The sequence below is a fragment of the Pteronotus mesoamericanus genome, unplaced genomic scaffold (genome assembly GCF_021234165.1).
Source record: "Pteronotus mesoamericanus isolate MK-2021 breed Mesoamerican mustached bat unplaced genomic scaffold, CSHL_Meso_final contig_116, whole genome shotgun sequence".
NCBI lineage: Eukaryota > Metazoa > Chordata > Mammalia > Chiroptera > Mormoopidae > Pteronotus > Pteronotus mesoamericanus.
In genome coordinates, this window is record NW_026555027.1 from 39,844,874 (window position 1) to 39,856,883 (window position 12,010).

General features: G+C 38.5%; 1 protein-coding gene across 2 annotated transcripts in view; it reads left to right on the forward strand.

Annotated features, from left to right (window-relative positions):
- PIK3CA (phosphatidylinositol-4,5-bisphosphate 3-kinase catalytic subunit alpha) overlaps positions 1-12,010 on the forward strand; it is a 75,985-nt gene continuing 63,975 nt past the window's right edge. For both annotated transcript variants that reach the window (XM_054580715.1, XM_054580714.1), the window contains exon 1: positions 1-250. The gene's annotated coding sequence lies outside the window, so the exon portion shown is untranslated. The remainder of the gene's footprint in view (positions 251-12,010) is intronic.

The window sequence follows — 12,010 nt, forward strand, 5'->3', positions numbered from 1 at the left end:
GGCAGTTCCGGTGCCGCCGCTGCGGCCGCTGAGGTCTCGGGCTGCTGCTGCCGCGGCCGCTGGGGCTGGGGCCGCCGGCGAGGCAGGGCTCGGGCCCGGCCGGGCAGCTCCGGAGCGGCGGGGGAGAGGGGCCAGGAGGCGGGGGCCGTGCCGCCCGCTCTCCTCTCCCTCGGCGCCGCCGCCGCCGCCGCCGCCCGCGGGGCTGGGACCCGATGCGGCTAGAGCCGCGGAGCCTGGAGGAGCTCCGAGCGTGAGTAGAGCGCGGACTGGCCGGGAGCGGGCGCGGTCGTGATGGGGCCGGGTGGGTGCCGGGGACTCTCCGGCGCGCCAGCCGTATTGGGCGGGGGCTGCTGCCGGTTGTCTCTCTCAGTGTCGGGCCGCAGCGGAGTTCGCCTGCGAGCGCCGCTCCCTCTCCCCGGCCTGCCACTGGCCTCACCCAAATGCAGAGACCAGGGCTCCCTCTTTTCTCCCTGTGGCCGCTGCCTCGCTCCTTGTTTCCTTCCTCTCCCATTTTTGGTGATGGGGCGGCTGGGAACTGAGGAAGTGCGCCCAGGGCCGCCGCCCCAGCCACGGTAGCTGGGTCCCCGCGCCCTTGCACGCCCACCCGGCCCTTGGGTGGCAGGGCTGACCCGAGCACCGCGGCAGGAGGGATCCCGGCGTGGAGCCTTGAGCTGGTCCTAAGAGGCTGTCATGCCCAAGGAAGGACTCCGGCCCCACCAGCCCGGCGACCCTGAGTTTGCCTCATACTGGGTTTAAATCGCCCGGCTGGGGCTTGAAGGAAAACCGCTTCCCCACCCCTCAGTTCCCCTCCCACCCTTCCTCTCGAGGTTGTTTTTTCCCTTTTGACGGTGACAATTAAATGTATTGGATCTTTCATTCATAGACCTGAGACCTTGTCTCGTGATTTGTGTCTCCACTAAGTCTATTCTGTGATGCCGGTTTTATAGCTCTAAGTGTTTGGGGAAGACAGGGTAGCGTGCCCACGACCGCGGCTCGAGTGGTTTATTTTAGGATGCTAAAGGAATAGTAGTGATGGTGGCTAGTTACCAGACTTGGGAATCGAAAGCTACTTTCTTAAATGTCAATAACTGGGGAGCTGTTTACATAGCTACGTGAAAGGTAAAGGGAGCGCAACAAGAGGAAGCTTTTAGAAAACAGCCTGCGTATTCTTTAATGAATTAGAGTTGTGATTTCGTTTTCTGGTGAAGCTTCCTCATTTTAGCGCTGCGCCTTTATGCACATGCTGGACGTGGGTTGGCGTGATGATGTTTTGAATCATAGTTTGTGAAGCCTGGGAGAACCAGGCTAGAAAACTCGGGTAGGTAAACTGGTAACTCAAGTCGGGTGTTTTCTAAGACTACGTTTGAACCATTGCGGGCAATATTGGTCGCATGTTTCCCTGCTTAGAAGGTGGATTCTCTTGTTATTTGCTTATATTACACTGTACAAAATTTATGTGCTGAGTTGCCTGTTAAGATCGCGAAATAGGATACCATGTTGCCAACTTAATTTGGATAGATTAAAACATTTTATACTTTTATTAATGGACTCGAATTAATTGCAGCATAAGAATTTGTTAATTCGTATGCGTGTTCAAGTTTTAAGATTTTTGAATTCTGATTGACAGCATAGATCTCTATCTAAACATCACATGTTCTGGAAAATTTTAAATATCAGAATAACTGTTCTGCAGTGTCATCAACCAGAATTATCTGACGAGGGCCCAGCTGTGTGTGTGTGTGTGTGTGTGTGTGTGTGTATTTTTTTTTTTTAGTTTTCTTATCCTGTGTTTGAGATAAAATTAAATAAAATTTCATTGATAACTTTTTTCCAAAAGTTTCTTGTGCCTTTTTCACCATTGTAAATTAAGTTATTTAAATAAATGATAGTGCCTTAAAATAGTGATAGCATTATAGTGAAAATAGCAAGAAAAGAAATGAGTATTAATATTTTATCATTGACTATGAGTATAAAGGTTGAGAGACATTGCTATGAATTTAAGTTGAAGAATTGAAAACGAACCACATACAAATGTAGAAAAGTGTTTTTACGTACCTAATTTTATAAGTATAAGTAAATTGGATATAACATTAAAGAGATGTCACTAAGTACAAATACTGTACTTAAACTAAAGAATTACATGAAAGTGTATGTTCTCACGGGGCTCGATATATATATGAGGGAGACTGTAAAAGAGCAGTGGCTTTGCCCAGCTCTGTGTATGGAACAGTCCTTCTGGAGGCAGAGCTTCCTTCCTGTCAGGATAAGATCCTCTCCATCCCAAATAAGTATTCTCTGGAAAAAAACAAACAAACTAAATTTATAAATAAAATACTTATATAATAATGTAGATAATAATAACCTTTTTTTCCTAAAACAATTTACTTTGTGTGTAACTTTTTGTATTAGTATTGTTTATTGAGTAAAAATTTTTAAGTATTTGCTGTTACCATTTTAAAAAGCATTTAATCTGTTGATTTGTTTATTTGAACAGAGCTAACTTAATCCCATTTGATCTCTGTAGCAACTAGAGTAACATTAAAGGATCAGTTATTGTATTATTTTAATATCTTGAATGCCAAGGTAGTGGTGTTTCTTTAAACAAAGCACCATAAAAGATTTCATCTCTGGTAAAAATATTTATGATCTTAAAAACTGTGCAACTTTTTAAGCTTAAATCTTGGAATATCATGGTGTATATTTTATTAGCACAATTTCAAGATGCTTTCTTAAGGATCATTTATCCTGAGCTATACAACAATTGATAAACAAGGCAGGTCTCTTATCTCTGAGAAGTAATATTTTAATCTAAACTCAGACAGGTGTCAGATGACAGGCTCATTGACAAAAACCAATGTTTTCTGACTCCTTTCACTATATCATGCCACTTCTAATCTACTCCAACCTGCCTTTTAATAGATAAGAAAGTAGAGCCCACAGAAGTTTAATTACTTGAGATAGCCTCTTATTTGCAATATATTTTTAATTCACTATATAGCTTAAACAGTGGTTTTCAGTCTAGGCTATATATCAGAATCATCTAATTAGCTTTTTTAAAATGCTAGTGCCAGAGTCTCATTCCCAGAAATTCTGATTTAATTGGTTTAAGATGGAATCCAGACATCTATGTTTTGTTTGTTTTAAAGTTCTCCAGGTAATTCTAATAGACAAGATTTTAAAGCCCTTGCTTTCAGGGACCTGTATGATTTGGTCCCTCTCTGTCTAGGTACATTTCTCCTTCCTGTTACAGCTCTTCCTGAAATATATGTATACTCCATTCCCCATCCTTAACTAGCTGACTCCTACTCATCTTCCATATCGCTTCCTCTGAAAGTCTAGTCTGAATTAGATGTCCCTGCTTCCTGTTCCCATAGTATCTTGTACTCCCACCATCATAGCATTGACTCACTGCAGTATAATTGCCTATTTATTTGTCTTATCTTCCACGAGGATGCAAATAGGGACTCCTTCTTTCTTATATACAGTTATATTCTTATTGCCAAACATAGTAGCTAGTATATAATAGGCACTTTATTATGAATAAACAAGTATATTGGTAACCAACTTCTTTACAATATTTAATAATTTATAAATACCAATTAAATTTGTATTCTTGCCAAATACATTTAATAATTTTGGTCACTAAAAATGTATGCCCTTGAACTTGCCACATAGGAATTTCATTTGGAGACTGTTGTGATGTTATACATTATATGCAGATTATAACAACAGTGACACATTCAATGTCAAACACACACACACACACACACACACACACACACACCCCATTATGAAACACAAACTGCAGTGGAAATCAGGAGACTGGAATTCAAATCCTGTTTTACCATAAGTGTTGTATAATTGGGAAGCCTCATTCTCTTTGGGCCTCAGTTTTCTCGTCTGTAACACAAAGGAATTGTACTGGTGCTTTATGTGGTACTAGTGTTCTAGCCTTAAAATCCTGTGAGTACTGCCCTGGCTGGGCAGTTCATTTGGGTCCTGATCTGCCAAGGCTGCAGATTGCATCCCAGGTCGACACATACAAGAATCAACCAATGAGTGCATAAATAAGTGGAACAACAAATCTGTGCTTCTCCCCCCCCATCCTATCTCTCTCTAAAATCAATAGATAAAAATAAATCCTATGAGTACTAAAAATATTGGCTTGGGAACCTGAAGCTCCTAAATTCAAAGCCTGGCTCTTAAACTTTCTGGCAGAATTACTTTGGACAGGTGTCCTATCTGTATAATAGGAGTAAATGCTACTCAAAAGTTGTTGCATCAAATGAGATATATAGATAAGAGAGTTTTTGTCCTGGATCAGGTGTTTAATAAATATTCATTTCCTTTCCCCTTCAGAGTATTAGAACTCATGAATTGACTTATCTGAGACAACAAACACAGTTTGTGTATTAAGTCCTATTTTTTCACTTTGCCTACTGTTAACATCACAGGTGTTACTAGTTACCAAAAACCACTGTGGCTTTTAGTTTCTTTTTATCAGAACCCTATTCCATTCTCAAACACCAAGGTGTTAGTTAACCTGCTGGGGAAATAATTATGCCTAGAAGTTTGATACATGAAAGCGTAGCATGTTTCAAGCTATCAATACATCTATAATACATAATAAGGGGAGGGGAAGGTCTAAATTGATGACCTTATACCATCTCCAAAGACAGTAAAATCAGACTTGACTTCCAAAAGAAGGAAACAAATTTTAAAAGCCCCAGAAATTTTGGTGAAATCTTTTGGTCCTCCAAAGCTTAAAATTCAGGAACCATTATTTAATAATTTCCAGGAGATACAGGAAATAGACCTCTGGTCAGGACCAGTTCCAGAAGATGCGATTGTTTTTTATGTCAGATAAGCAGTTTCAGATAGCAATTAACAGAATGATGTTGTTAATATTTTTCTCTATTTGGGAACCATGTTTCTTAATTTTATATAATTATCTTACCTTTTAGTTATTTGGTAATAGAGAGTAAACTTACACACAATGAAATAATATCTCTACTGAAGTTTCTTGATATCAGTCTTTTTTTTATAAATTAAATGGGCTTGCATTAGTTTTTCCTTAAGCATATGTTTAAAGAGAATCTTATTAACACCCTTTTGGGGGAAAATACTGTAATACAAATTAAAAACTGTGAGTAGGAGAAGCTGAAGTATTAAGGTATAAAAAGGAACTATGAGGCAAAACAGTGAAGTCTGAGGATTCAACTTGAAGACTTGAGAGTTCCATCATTCTAGAGATTACTCAACCTTAGATGTACTGATAGCATTTTATAGCTATATATCTTATTCACATTTAATCCTTTATTAAATGAATCAATTGATCATGAAAAAGGAATTTTTAGGTGTTCTTTTGCCCTTTCCCTAAGTATTCAATTTGGGGAGTTTTTGGGGAGTTTAAAGTTAAAATGCTCCACTAAAGAGTTTGTAAGTTTGTAATAAAAGTAGTAGCTTGGAGCTTTTTCTTCAAGTTTAATATTTTTTTAAATGAAGCTGTTTTTAGTATGGATTATAGAACTGTGGTCTGGGTAGCTGACAGATTAAATTCCAATCCCAAACTGCTACTTTGTATTTATGCATGGGGGAGAGGAGGAAGACTGTATCACATCTTTGCCTCTTTTTCTGCATTGATACAATAGGAATTGTAATATGTTTCTTGTTAAGTAACTCATAAAATTAATGCAATAATTTAAATAATCCCAAATTGCATAAAATTATTTAAGGAATAATGTGTATATAGCAATCATTATTTTAAATTTACATATAATACAAAAATAACATTTCATTCATATTTTGCCTGACAATTAAATATTAATTTTTTCTGTATCATTTTAGTAGTTAGCTTGATAATTTATCTAAATCACACTCATTCATAAGAGGTTAAGTTTCAGTAACTTTTAGCACATCACTGCAGTTATTAACCAAGGAATCTTTGTGTCAGAGCCAGCATTTCCATTTCAGATAAAGACGGGGTTACAAAAAAATAGTAAGAATTCTTACAGACCATACTTATCTGGTACACTTATTAGTTTAAATATTTGTGAGCTGGAAACCGAAGAAGTCAGTGCTGTGATGTGAAAAAAAGTCTGCATTAGGATAGAATCATTCAGCTCTGATCACAACTCCCTTGCCTAACTCACCAGGAGTTAATGAGACTCAGTGGAGAGGTACTTCTTACAAAGTTTATGCACTCCTATATCCTCAGAACCTAGTATGGTGCCCTCATGTAGGAGAGCAGCAAATATTGATATTTTTGAAGTACAATCATAATTGGGAATCAGAGTATTTTTCCGTCACTTACTAGTTTTATTCTTTTAAACTATCTGAAAAGTAAGTAAATTGCTATATGCCAGTCTTAGTTGATCATTTGTTAAGTATAGATCTGAAGTATATAAGAAATACTTTTCTATAAGTTGTTAACTAGTTACATGTTTTTATTGATATTTGGAGACTTTTTTTTACAAAGATTGATAAGGGAAGTATGTATGCTATGGTGAAAAAAATACTGGATCAGGAATCTGAAAATATGGGTTCTGTGTTGAACAGTTAATCCGCTGTTTAGCCTTTGATGTTAACCTTTCAGCACATTCTTCTTCACCTGAAAAATTTCTAAATTCTCTACAACTCCAAAACTCTCTGAGATTACTAGTATTGTAAAGTCTATCTCTGATTTCCAGGAAGATGAAAATAAGCCACTCCTTAGAAAAAGGACAGTTTATCTCAGTTTGTGGTATTTTTCAGAAGCTAAAATAGTTTTGTCTGCCTGTTTATAAGTTTGCACATATTTTAAGGCCCTCGTGTGAAATTCTGTGGTCAAGACAAGCTGCCATCCAAAAAGAATGGACCGGAATTTTTTTTTCGCTAAAACCACCAGTGACTTTAGAGTTTCAGACTTCTTGCAGGCATGACCATTTTGCTTACTAGCACTGAGAGCAATTTAATGACTGACAGGCATTGAGAGTAGGTCATCCATTGCACACCAGTTGCCAGGGTTATGAAGGCCAGCAAACCTGTCACAGCACTCTTAATAGTCACTGGCCACCATCCTTGTGAAAGACTTCTAGGAAAATACGTTCCGTAATTTCCCTAGGTAACCCATCCCTCTAAATGGTTATCAGAAAATGTGTTGTGTTGTTAGAAACATAATTCAAGAGGCATTGTAAGCCTCTTCTTTTCCTAGATGTATCCTCTGTTGTGCAGGCAAATGTATGTTTTGACAAAAACCATCGTCCTTGATTGGAAAGTAATGGTGTTTGCTATTGACGTTTTGTTTCTATAAATGCTCAAATTACTTGCCTTCAACTCTTGAATATTTTTTAACCAGCAAACTATTAGGGTAATGAGTTATTATTTAAAGTATTTTGAGCATGTACTCATTTTCAACAAGCTAAGCATATTTCTGTGGCTTATTTTTCGTTGAGAAAGTGTCCTTTTCCATGTACTTTTCTGACAGACTTACTGCAGGTCTAGACTGAAAGTACTATTGCATTTTGAAACAATTTACAGCCTTTCGCCTAAGAGCAAGTGAATTGTGCTTGTTTTTCCTTAGGAAGTTAATGTTTTTGCAAGTGCAGAAAACCTTGGAGTTTTGGAGGGTTTTTTTTTTTGCTAAATAAGTTACTATTCTGTGAATGTAGATTTATGGAGCATGTCATCAAATGTAAAACAGCAATAATGAGAAAAATTGTAAGGAAAAAGATTGAAATCGGCACTACTACAAAGCCCAATCTGAAATCAAACCATACATGAGAGCAGAGGAAGGAAAAGTTATATTTTCAAACTGTCATTTTTTATAGTAATTATAAATATTAATAGCATTTTATTTTATTTATCTTTTTATTTAAATCATTTTTTATTTTTAATTACAGTTTACATACAATCTTATGTGAGTTTCAGGTGTACACCCTAGTGGTTAGACATTATATAACTTGCTAGTTGATCATCCAAATAAATCTAGTACCCATTTGACCCCATAGGTTGTTATTACAATATTATTAACTATATTACCTATCCTCTATTTTATATCCCCATGACTATTTTGTAGCAACCAATTTGTACTTCTTAATTCCTTCACCTTTTTTACCCATTCCCCCAACCACTCTCCCATCTGGCAACCATTAAAATGTTCTCTGTATCTGTGAGTCTGTTTCTGTTCTGCTTGTTTACTTATTTTGTTTTCTAGGTTCAGTTGTTAATAGGTATGTATTTTTTGCCATTTTATTGTTCATTTTTTTATCTTTTTTTTCCTTCTTCTTAAAGAAGATTCTTTTAACTTTTCATGTAATACTGGTTTGGTGGTGATGAATTCCTTTAGCTTTTTCTTGTTGGAGAGGCTCTTTATATGTCCTTTGCTTCTAAATAATAGTTTTGCTGGACAGAGTGATCTAGGTTGTAGGTCCTTGCTTTTCATCACTTTGAATATTTCTTGCCACTCCCTTCTGTCCTGCAAAGCTTCTGTTGAGAAATCAGCTGACAGCCTTATGGGAGCTCTTTTATGGGTAACTAGCTGCTTTTTCCGTGCAGCTTTTAGGATTTTCTCCTTGTCTTTAAACTTTTGCATTTTAATTAGGATGTGTTTTGGTGTGGGCTTTTTCAGATTCACCCTGTTTGGGACTCTCTGTGCTTCCTGGACTTGTATGTTTATTTCCTTCACCATGTTAGGGAAGTTTTCTGTAATTATTTTTTCAAATATGTCTTCAATTTCTTGCTTTCTCTCTTTTCCTTCAGGCACCCCCATGATGCAGATGTTGGTACATTTGAAGTTGTCCCAGAGGCTTCTTATACTATTCTAATTTTTTGGATTATTTTTTCTTTTTGCTGTTCTGATTGAGTGCTTTTTGCTTCCTTATATTCCAAATAGTTGATATGATTTTCAGCTTCATTCAGTCTACTTTTGATTTTCTATAAATTACTTTTCATTTCAGTTAGTGTATCCTTTATTTCTGACTGGTTCTTTCTTATGGCTTCCATGTCCTTTTTTTATGCTGTTGATGTTATTGCTGAGTTCTTTGATCATCCTTATAACCATTATATTTTTTAAGGTTTCATTTATTTATTTTTAGAGAGAGGGGAAGGGAGGACGAAAGAGAGAGAAACATTGATGTGAGAGATATATCAGTTGGTTGCCTCTAGCACAGCCCCAACTGGGGACCTGGCCTGCAACCCAGGCATATGACCTGACCGGAAATCGAACTGCTGACCTTTCCATTCGTAGACTGGCACTCAGTCCACTGAGCCACACCAGCCAGGGCTTATAACCATTATTTTAAACTCTGCATTTAGCATATTGCTTATCTCCATTTTGTTTCATTTTTTTTCCCTGGAGTTTTATTCCGTTCTCTTTGGACCATGTTTCCTTGTCTCTGCATTTTTGGCTGCTTCCCTATGTTTGATTCTATGTATTAGGTAGTGCTGCTGTGTTTCACAGGCTTGGTAGATCAGCCTTGTATAGTAGACATTCTGTAGGTTCTAGTGGCACTGCCTCCCTGATCACCCTAGCTGGGCACTCCAAGCACACCATCTTGTGTGGGCAGTGTATACCCTTCTGTGATAGTTGAGCCTTGATTTTTGTTTGCACACCAGTGGGAGGAGTTTATCCCCAGCTCAATCAGCTGCAAGGACTGGCAGTGACCACTGACCACTGTGGAGGATCAGTTGTACAGGGGCACACCCCACAGAGCAGGACTTAGTTCACCTGGGCTCTGGTGCCTACTGAGTCTGCCCTTTGAGTATGTCACTTGTAGAGGTGGTTAGGTGGTGCTCCAATATAGCCTGAAGCTGTCCAGTGAGTACGCTGGCTCTGGGACCTCCCAGGAGGTGCAGGCCAAGGTCAGCCACTGACTATGTTCTTCTCAGGGCCACCTGACACGATCTGCAGATAGCTGCTCTTTGTGCTGGGCTTGGAGGTGCCCAGGTGAGGCCAAGGTGGGAATCAAGGCTGGTTGCTGCTAGTGCCAGGCCTGGGGCCACTTAGTGAGAGGTTTGGGGCACACTGAGGTTGTATGCTGCTTGTTTGAGAGATTATAGGAAAGTCTGAAACATGAGCCAAACAGGAAAGACCACTGGAATCTGCTTGGGTGGACCAACAAACTGGTGGTATGGGGTCTCAGGGAATCATCAAGGCAAGGCAAACAGAGTAAGCCAGGTTGATGGAGACTCAGATATGGCCTGACTGCTGTCTCTGGTGGGGGGATCAGGAAAGGAACAATGGTCTCTGCCAGCACTTTTGTCCGGCAGAAAACTGCCCTCCCCCAGCTTTTTCCCTGATGTCAGACAATTCAGTTCTTCCCTTTATGTCCCTGGTCCCTTTTGAGCTGCTGCCCCTATGCTGGAGCTCAGAGAGAGTGTAAGTATGTCTGAGTAAGTATGTGTATACAGGTCCTTTAAGAGGAACTGCCTGTGACTTCAGAAGTCCTTCATCTCCTTCAGCCTTAATCTCCACTAGTTTTTACAGCTGGAAGTTATGGGGACTTGTCTTTCTGGCACAAATGGCCTAGCGCTAATGTCTGGGTATGCTACTTGACCCCTCACTCTTCATGGGGGGACCACTGCAGCCAAGAAAGATATCCCTCTTGATTTTTAACCACTGGTGGGTATGGGACCAGCCCCTTCCATGTGTCTGCTCCTCCTACTACTCTTAATGTGGCTTCTTTAAATCCTAGTTTTAGGACTTCCATTCTGTTTGATCTCAGGCAGTTCTCAATGATAGTTGTTTTGTAGTGTAGATGTAATTGTGGGATGATGCAGGTACCACATTTATCTATGCTACCATCTTATCTGGAAGTCTGTGTTACATTATTTTTAAGTTATTTCCCATATGAAGATTTCCTTAATAGATGGCTGTTAATAATAGCTGGCTATTATATGCAGTCGACATCCTTATATCAACATCTTAAAGTATTATTGGAAGAGATATTTGTATTCTTTTTCTCTATATAACAGTTGATAAAGTTGAACATGACTTGCAAAGCAACTACTGTACTTGTCTTGATAATTACAATGGTAGTAAAACTTGAAGCACTTCAGACTGTTAGTAATTTTATAGTGTGGAAATTGTTTGTTTCTTCATATTCTCTTCACTACAAATGACCAACTTTCAACTTTCTTAGTGGTATTATGGGACTCCAGATTTTCTCAGAATCACTTTGAATAATTTTGACCATTTCTCTACAATAAAAGCCAGCTCTTCTTACATTCATGTGATGTTCACAACCACTACTAATATACAACTAACCATATCTATTAATGTATAACTACGAACCCACAGCTAAATGTAGCATGATATGGTCTTTTTTGTTAAGTATAAATATCAGACATTTACATTAGTACATTCCTCCTGCAAATATTTTTCCCCCTTTTTATTGAATTTATTGGGGTTATACTGGCTAACAAAATTGTACAGGTCTCAGGTACAAAACTCTACAACACATAATCTATACACACAAATATTTTTTTTTCCCAACCAAAATGCGGCGGGTGATTTGTCAACAGGACAGAATATTTGAAGACAGGACAGTCTTAGAAAATCCACAAAATATGACCAGTGTACTTAGGCTTCTTTAATTTTCCTTCTCTTCTCCTAAATATACTCATAACTCCATAATGGTTAAGAATGTGTGCTCTGGACTATTGAGATTACTAGTTTTCTAACTTAGGGCAAGATATTTAACTTGTCTGGATTAAATATTCTCTGAGTTAATACATATTTCCTGATTTGTAAAAAAGGGACACTAATAGTACCTATGTTATAATATAATGAGGATACAATGACTAATACATGAAAGCATTTAGACTAATGCCTAGCCCATAGTAAACACTCAAATATCTGTAGGCTCCTTGAGAGCAATTTATCATCAATTTATTTTGGTGATTTAACATTATGTAGCAAATTGAATTCTGTCTATTCTGCAGATTTACTAACGGATCCAATTTCCAGAAAGGGAACAATAGGGGGGCCTTCTAACAAGCTCTTGACATTACTGCTTACTTTTTGTTTTCT